Source organism: Sinocyclocheilus anshuiensis, unplaced genomic scaffold (assembly GCF_001515605.1).
Source record: "Sinocyclocheilus anshuiensis isolate Anshui unplaced genomic scaffold, SAMN03320099.WGS_v1.1 scaffold332, whole genome shotgun sequence".
Lineage (NCBI taxonomy): Eukaryota > Metazoa > Chordata > Actinopteri > Cypriniformes > Cyprinidae > Sinocyclocheilus > Sinocyclocheilus anshuiensis.
The window spans coordinates 705,263-714,131 of record NW_015554181.1 but is presented as its reverse complement, the minus strand read 5'-3'; the positions used below and the strand labels follow the sequence as shown (position 1 = coordinate 714,131).

Here is an 8,869-nt window from a genome sequence, read left to right as displayed (position 1 = left end):
GGGGGGACATATATTTAATAGGGCTCAAAAATGTATAATATGTTATAAAATGTTAAAATAATTTAACGGAACTATTAAAACAGAACACAGAAAAACCAAACCGAATTTAGAAAAATTAACAGAAAAAAAAAATGAATCTGGGGAAAAAAAATAAAAGAGAAGTTCAGAGAAAAAACAATTGTAGGGTTTTAGAGCATTAATAAAACAAAAGGACAAAGATTAAATGAGCTGAATGAACATGGAGCAAGAACTGACCATATTCTGGCAGTTTTCTCCGCTGAAGTCGGACACACACTCACAGAGGTAGTGGTTGTGTCTGTTCACACACGTGCCTCCGTTACGACACGGGTTCGACTCACACTCGTCTATATCCACTTCACATCTGGAACACAGAAAGTCATCAGTCTGACTGCAGTCTGCATATTTAATCATCATGTGATCACATCTGCAGAAGACTCTCACCTGTCTCCGGTGAAGCCTGGTCTGCAGGAACAGTTCGTTCCCCACGATCCCTCACTGCAAACACCTCCATGATCACACCGTAAATCCACATCACACTGCCGAGGAAAACGCCACCTGACGGATAAATGATCCGTAAAGGGATTCACATTTACTCTATAATGTGAATAATACATCATAGATATTAAATCCAATCAAGCATTTTCTTTGAATATGGATCAATATGACAGATAAGTTTAGCATATACATTGTACGTTTAATCTGATTTCGAAAACTATGTTCATTTAAATAAGGCTGAAATAAAATAAAATATAAATATTAGATAAAAAAAATAACTTTAAAAAGTTGCTAATTTAAATATATATGCGTTTATGTTTTTTTTAAGTTTAATGTTTTCATGTAATATTTATATTTTATTTTATTTCAGCTTTATTTCAATTAAGTATTTTTTTTATTTTAATATTTTAGTAGATAAGTATGGCATAAATTAAGCATTGGCATAAAAAAAAAATTACATTCATCAAAGTAAACTTTAAGTTTCAACTTCGATGTTATTAGAGCAACATATCTGACTTTTCACACCTTGCTAACATGGTTATTAGAGGTAACTAAAACTAAAACCATTAAACAAATAAAAATTGTTAACTAAAAAAACATTTCTCATTTTCATTGTTTACATTGGTATAAAAAAATGAAATAAAAACTACCAAAAACTTTATAGTCATAATAAAAATTACTTAATTAATAACATTTCTCAGTAATAAAAAATTAAAATTTAAAATGTATTAAAAATAAAAATAAAAAAAAAATAAAAATGACTAAAACTTTAACTACATAAAAATAACTTTAAAAAGTTGCTAATTTAAATATATATGCGTTTATGTTTTTTTTAAGTTTAATGTTTTCATGTAATATTTATATTTTATTTTATTTCAGCTTTATTTCAATTAAGTATTTTTTTTATTTTAATATTTTAGTAGATAAGTATGGCATAAATTAAGCATTGGCATAAAAAAAAAATTACATTCATCAAAGTAAACTTTAAGTTTCAACTTCGATGTTATTAGAGCAACATATCTGACTTTTCACACCTTGCTAACATGGTTATTAGAGGTAACTAAAACTAAAACCATTAAACAAATAAAAATTGTTAACTAAAAAAACATTTCTCATTTTCATTGTTTACATTGGTATAAAAAAAATGAAACAAAAACTACCAAAAACTTTATAGTCATAATAAAAATTACTTAATTAATAACATTTCTCAGTAATAACAAATTAAAATTTAAAATGTATTAAAAATAAAAATAAATAAAAAATAAAAATGACTAAAACTTTAACTACATAAAAACAAAATATAAAAATAAAAAATAATTATATTAATTATTAAGCATCTCAATGATACTAAAATAACACAGCGTATCCCAGCTTATTTAAAATAAATATGTGATGATGAGTAATGATGCTGAAAATTCAGCTTTGCATCACAGAAATAAATTACATTTTATAATAGGCCTACATTCACAAAGTAGTAATAATATAATAAAAATAGTAGTGTAATATTATTACAGTAGTTGTAATAATATTACTGTTTTTACTGTATTTTTTACCAAATAAATGCAAAATAAATGCAAGAGACTTCTTTGAAAACAATAAAAATCTGACTGATCCCTCACTTTTGAACAGCAGAGTATACTGTCTGTGTCTGTCTGTGTGAGTGAGTGAGTGTGTGTGTGTGTGTACTTGTTTATGTACTTCTCTCTGTCTGTGCGCACGCACGTGTGTGTGTGTAAGAGACTGAGTGAGTGAAAAATAATGCACGGTGCTTATGTCGACCGTATTCATGTGCATACTCACCAGTTCAGGGTTGACTGACACTCCGTGTGTTTTGACCGTTTTAGGCGTGCCACAGAAGTCTACTATGCTTGTCTGTGTTCCACTCGGACCTCGAGCGCAGAAAACATCCAGTCAGAAAGCGGATTGAGTTCTGTTTCACGGTAGTGCTGGGCGGTATGACCAAAAATTTATATCACGGTATTTTTCTAAATTATACCGGTTTCACGGTACATGACGGTATTTTTTTTCATGCATGACCGGGTGTTAACCATATTTTCTATTGATTGAGAGGAAATACTGCAGTATATTGACTTAGAATGCCCTATTTTACTGTCATGATGAGTGAATATTGTAGAAAAATTCCACACTAAATAGTGACTAAACACGACCCCTTTTAATACATGTTAACCAGGAGTCACTCTCATTTATAATCGCGGCATCGTCTGATAAAATCAACATGCATCTACACTAATTTCACTGCTTTGAGTTTTTAATACTGTCTGTCTTTTTAATATCAAGAATGTCCCGCTCTTTACTGGCTCATTCATTCACGTTCCTTTATTAATAATGCTAACAGTCCCACCCGCTGAAAGCTGCGCCGAAAAAGCGAAAGAAACCTGCGATATGTTTCAAAGTATATAATAAATAAAACAAAGTATATGTTTCAGTCCTGTCACTTTTGACTTACTTTTACAGTTTTCTGCTGTTCAAAAAAAATTTTCTTTTCGCTATTACCACAAACATGCTACGAATCTGAGTGCAGGAGCTCTGCGTTACCATAGAAACGTCAGTGGTTTGCTGTGACTCGTGACTCTCGCGAACAGCACTGAACCCGCACTGAACATGCACTTTGGCCGGTACAAAAAATTTATTATTATTTTAAACCTTTTATCAGCTTATGTAGGCTCTACAACAAAGGAATTGCTGATCTCTAGTGATGTCTTATTTTTGTAATAGCTCATTTGTTGGTAAAGGGTGAGAGGTCTGGCGAGCCACATGATTTTTGTCAAAGAGCCAGGTGTGGTTCCCGGCCACTGGGTTAGGGGATAGAAAATATTGTTTGGTGTTTTCATTTTTAGGTTACAGCATGTTAATTATGTATTCTATTATAGAACAAAGATGTTTATCTGAACGTGTAATAATGAAAACAGGTTTTCTGTAAGGGGTAGGTTTAGGGTTAGGGTTGGGTTAGGATCGAAAATGGCATTTGGTCAGTATAAAAACAACAGAAGTCTATGGAAAGTCCACACAATTCACAGAAACAAACGTGTGTGTGTGTGTGTGTGTGTGTGTGTATATATATATATATATATATATATTATAGATGGATCATGTGACACTGAGGACTGTCCTAATGATGAAGAAAATTCAGCTTTACATCACAGGAATAAATTACATTTTACAATATATTCACATAGAAAACATTTCTAAATATGTTAGTTATATGCCTAGTTATTTTAAATATTAATAATATTTCAAATTTTTTACTGTTTTTACTGTATTTTTGATCAAATAAATTCAGCCTTGCTGAAAAAAAAAATCTATATTTAGCAACTAAGTGGTCAGACTCACTGGCAGAGCGGTCCGGTGTGATCAGGTGGACAGACGCAGGTGTATCCCGCAACCGCAGCCGCACACGAGCCTCCGTTCTCACAGCGATGCTCCTGGCACACATCCGCCTCCAGCTGGCAGTTCTTCCCAGCGTATCCGGGAGCGCACTGGCACTCGTAGTCCCCCGGCAGATCCCGGCACGTCCCACGGACGCAGGGCCGCCAGCCGCACTCGTCCACGTTCTCCTGACAGCGCTCGCCGGTCCATCCCGGGCCGCATTCACAGGAGAGGAGATTGAAGAGATCCGTGCAGGTGCCGTTGTTCTGGCACGGATCGGAAAGACAGGAGGAGGAGCTGGTGCATCCCAGACGAGGCTCAGAAATCCCGCCGACTCGGATGAACCGGGACGTTTGTGGCGCTTCTTCCTCTAGGAGTCCTGAAAACGGTAAATAAACGCCACCGATCCGCACCTCGCCCAAACAGCCGGTGTAGTTCTCCGCCAGCCAAACGCTGGAGGAGTTGAAGAAGTCCATGTTTCCGGCGGGATCCGAACTGAATCCGGCCGCTTGTCCGTCGATGGAGAGGTGCCACTGAGACACCGCTGTCCTCGAGCTAGACAGGTAGAGCTCCACCTGGTGCCAGTCTCCGTCCGAAATGGGGACGTCGCTGGTGAAGGCGTGCACCTCCAGACTGTTCCCGTCGCGAAACTTGACGATGAGGGAGGAGTTGAGGAGCCCCATGCAGAAGAACTCCAGGTGGCTGGAGGCGCGTAACAGCGTCCCGTTCTCCTCGCGCGTCCGGAGCTGCATCGAGACGCTCGTCACGGGGAGGAACAAGGAGCCGTCGGCGCTGAACTTCAAAGCGTTGCTCTCAAACGTGGCGTTGGCTAAACCTGCAGTGAGGAGGAGATTATTAACCCTAAAAAGGGCAAAACCATAAGGAGACATCAGAAAATTAATTTGTTGCTATTTTCCATCTTATTGGGACTAATAAAATAATACAATTTCATGATTTTTTTCTAAACTTGACTCTTATTTTTGATTTTAATGTTTGTATCCCCCAGGATACGTTGCCTCTTTGGAGGTATAAATTCACTGAAAACACTTGTTTATCAATGCTAACATGGTTGCTAACACAGCTACAAGCTACTTGTAAATTAAAGTAGTTAAGCTACATTCAAGCTACTCTTCTGAAAAAGTAGCTAGCTACATCGAAACTACTTTCAATTTTTTTTTTTATTATTATTATTTTAATGTTTTTTTGGTTTGTTTACATTTAACATAACAAATAACTGAATAATTGTTCATGAAGAATTATAATGAAGTTATAAGTAAAATATAATGAAGTTATAAGTAAAAACAACATATTGTAATGCAATCATGACTTTAAAGAATAGGGTCAGGTTGATTGGGACACTTTTTCCAAGTCATTCCAATGACAAAAAGTGTCAAATCATTTGATTTTGTAAAATATCCGATACACACAATAATAAAATAGAGTTATATATAGTTACGTTATCTCAAACTGACTGTCAAAGTGCAGAACTGCTACAAACATAACATCAATGCAAGAACAAAATGAATGCAACTTAAACTGGATACGGAGGAGTCGTAAAATGAGCAGGTTAAACTCTTAGACTGTGAATGGAGCCGCTCTGAGATGTCAAACATCAGATTTTCATGTTACGGATAGTGTTATTTTATTTTATCATTTTAACATTATCATTGAGATACTATTATAGTTTTTTTATATTTTGAATTAGTTTTTATTTTTGTATTTTCCAACTGAATTTCATTTTAAGTTTTCATTTCATTTCATTGTATTTTCTGTTTTCGTTTCATTTTAAAGTTTTAGTAATTTTGTTGTCATTTTTATTTCTTTTTTTAAATATGTCTATATAGTTTTTATACATTTTTATTTTAGTTTTAATTTATCACATTAAGTTAAACAAAATTAAAATGATATTTTAATTTTAAAATATTCAAATAATTAATTTTTTTTTCAGCTGATTTTATTCCAAGCAACAAAATTGTTTTATTTTTAGTTAACCATAATAACTCTGCATCTGGGTCTACCTGGATTCAATACAAATACAATTCACAAAAAATTGCACTATGAAAAATAAATAAATAAACAAACCAATAGTATATCTTCTCATATATTACAAAAAAAAAAAAGTAAAGGAGAACATTTTTAAAGCTATTTAAAAAAATGTAAAACATCAAGAAATGTAATTTTAAAAATGTAATATTTTTGAGTGTCCTGAAGATCATAATTCCCAGCAAAATTCACACATTTCTTCACATATTCACGTTTTTATTAAAATTTCGATTCAAATTGTATTTCCATATTTTCTGTTTTAATTTTAATTTTAAAGTTTTAGTCATTTTGTTTTAAAAATATATCTATTTATTTTTTATTTTATTTCTGTTTCAGTTATTTTAGTACATCAAGTTAAAACTAAATGAAAATGAGAATTGTTACTTTGGCAACTACAGCTGGAAAAAAAGTTCATGTTTTTTATATTGTATTTTATTTCAGTTAACCTTTATTTTATTTCAAATAACAAAAATGTTTTTTATGGTTTTAGTTTCAGTTTCAGTTTACTATAATAATGCTGCAACGTGTACATTTTCACTTTGCAGGCACCTTCATTACCCTAAATGAGAAATAGTCACACTTTAAAGACAAACATCCTTGGTTAACAAGTATTTCTGACAACTCAGAAATGTGTTGAGGGTCAAACTGACCCGGAACATAAGAGTTAAAGGAGTAGTAGGAAAAAAATACTATGGAAGTCAATGGTGCTCATCAACTGTTCGGATCCCAACATTTTTCAAAATATCTTCTTTTGTGTTCAACAGAAGAAAGAAACTCATACAGGTTTGGAACAAGTGGGGGGTGAGTAAATGGTGACAGAATTTTCATTCTGAAAGTGAACTACTTCTTGTCAGTTTTCTTGAATACTGAGAAACAAGACAAAAGTCAAGACAAAATTCAGCTGCCAATGAATCCTCAACAGAGCAGATACTCACACTCATAACCGTCAGGTAAATCCACACATCGAGTCCCAGAGTCACATGGATCGCTGACGCACCACACGCGAGCGTCGCATGTCTTCCCGGAGAAGTTCAGTGGACACGAGCACACAAAGTCATTCCAGATCACCACACATTTCCCTCCGTTCTGACACGGCTTCATCTGCAATGAGAGAGTCAAAGAGCAAAACCTGAGAAGACCAGCCAGGGCGGCAATGTTCACAGTAGCTGGTTTGTTCCCTTTAAAGTCTGTTATGTTATTGATGCCCTGCCACATGCTTCACACTCATAACCGTGAATAACACCAAGTTTGGGAAAGTAAAGATAGTGAAAATACACACTGTCATTCAACTGCTGGTTAGAAGCTTTTAATGTTTTTGAAACCGTAAAATCAGTAATACTGTGAAATATTATTACAATTTAAAATAGCTATGTTCTATGTGAATCTATATTAAGCTGTAATTTATTTCTGTGATCAAAGCTGAATTTTCAGCACCATTGTGTCACATGATCTTCAGAAATCAAATGTAATTTATTCCTGTGATCAAAGCTGAATTTTCAGCATCATTACTCCAGTCTTCAGTGTCACATGATTTTTCAGCAGTATTATTTTAGTATCATCCAGATATTATTATAGTTTTGGTAATATTTTGAATTAGTTTATATTTTTTATTTTCATTTGAACTTTAGTAAAGTTTTTGTAAATTTAGTAAACGTTAGTTAGGTTTTTAGTACATTTGTGGGGTTTTCTTTAATTGTAATTCTTTACAATAACGTCCTATTTGTTAACATTAATTAATGCCATAAATATGAACTATATAATATATTTACAGCAACTATATAATATATTTACAGCATATATATTAGTGCTGTCAAATGATTAATCACAACCAAAATAAAAGTTTTTGTTTTGTAACAAAAAAGTTTTTTTTACATAATATATGTGTGTACTGTGTATATTTATTATGTATATATAAATACACACACATGCATGTAAATACATTTAAATATTTTCAAAATTTACACTGTATGTGTGCGTATTTATACATAATAAATATACACAGTACACACATATATATTATACGAATGAAAACTTTTATTTTGGATGCGATTAACCGTGATTAATCATTTGACAGCACTAATATATACAGTGGGTACGGAAAGTATTCAGACCCCCTTAAATTTTTCACTCTTTGTTATATTGCAGCCATTTGCTAAAATCATTTAAGTTAATTTTTTTTCCTCATTAATGTACACACAGCACCCCATATTGACAGAAAAACACAGAATCGTTGACATTTTTGCAGATTTATTACAAAAGAAAAACTGAAATATCACATGGTCCTAAGTATTCAGACCCTTTGCTCAGTATTTGCACTCTGTATATATATATATATATATATATATATATATATATATATACACACGTGTATACATAAATATATATTTACAATATATGTTTACAGTATTCATTATTAATCTTTGGTAATATTATGTTCTCAGTGCATTAACTAATGTTAACAGACACAGTTTTTGATTTTAATAATGTATTATTATATTTCAAACTTTGTTATTAACTAAGATTAATAAATGCTGTATACGTATTGTTCATGTTAAGTAATATAATTAACTAATGTTAACAAATTAAACCTCATTTTAGGGTGTTACTATGTTTTTTAAACATATATTTTTTATATACATTTTTATTTCCATTTCAGTTAGTTTAGTACATCAAGTTAAACTACATAAAAAATTATAAATGTCTTGGCAACCAGCTGAAATATGTAATTTATAAAAATAAACAGTATTTTTATTTTAGTTAAAGCTGCAGTCCATAACTTTTTTTGGTTAAAAATGATCCGAAATCAATATTTGAGCAAGTACATAACCAGCCAGTGTTCAAAACTATCGCCTTACTTTAGCCTGATTCACAACGGTCAGTTTATAATAATGTTTTCTAATTTGAGTGGTACGGGTAGGTTTTT

At 32.5% G+C, this 8,869-nt stretch overlaps 1 pseudogene; it reads right to left on the bottom strand.

Moving 5' to 3' along the window:
• Positions 1-8,869, bottom strand: part of LOC107671044 (protein crumbs homolog 1-like) — a 49,633-nt pseudogene that overhangs the window by 1,574 nt on the left and 39,190 nt on the right.